This window comes from Nematolebias whitei, chromosome 15, assembly GCF_014905685.2.
Source record: "Nematolebias whitei isolate Nwh7 chromosome 15, NemWhi1, whole genome shotgun sequence".
Lineage (NCBI taxonomy): Eukaryota > Metazoa > Chordata > Actinopteri > Cyprinodontiformes > Rivulidae > Nematolebias > Nematolebias whitei.
The window spans coordinates 20,952,261-20,952,715 of record NC_056512.1 but is presented as its reverse complement, the minus strand read 5'-3'; positions in this window follow the sequence as shown (position 1 = coordinate 20,952,715).

Genomic DNA, 455 nt, shown 5'->3' with positions numbered 1-455 from the left:
GCTATTTAAGAGACTGAGCTGAATACAGCACCTCAGACTGAGGAAGTCTTTTGGATGAGAGACGAAACATTTCTACATTTTTTTGCTTTGTTTTGATTTTTTGAATGTCCAGAGGACCAGATTGAACTTTTTTGGATTTTTCTACCTGGATTATTGAGCATGCATCAGGATATTGGATTTTATTGTTTCAACAGTTTTGTTCTTTGTTTTCACTGTTTATTCTTTAAATTGTCTGCTGTGTACAGCACAATGGGTCTGTACGGTTGTTTAAAGTACTTTACAAATAAAGTTGGATTGGAACACAAGAAGAGCCAGTTTTAGAGACGGTATTCTCAACAGACGATGATCTTAGTTTTAAACTCTCACATTAAAAGCAGTGGGCTATGTGTATTCCTCCAATGCCTGTAGTTTAAATCATTCTTTATTTTCTTAACGTTACAGTATCTGATGGACAA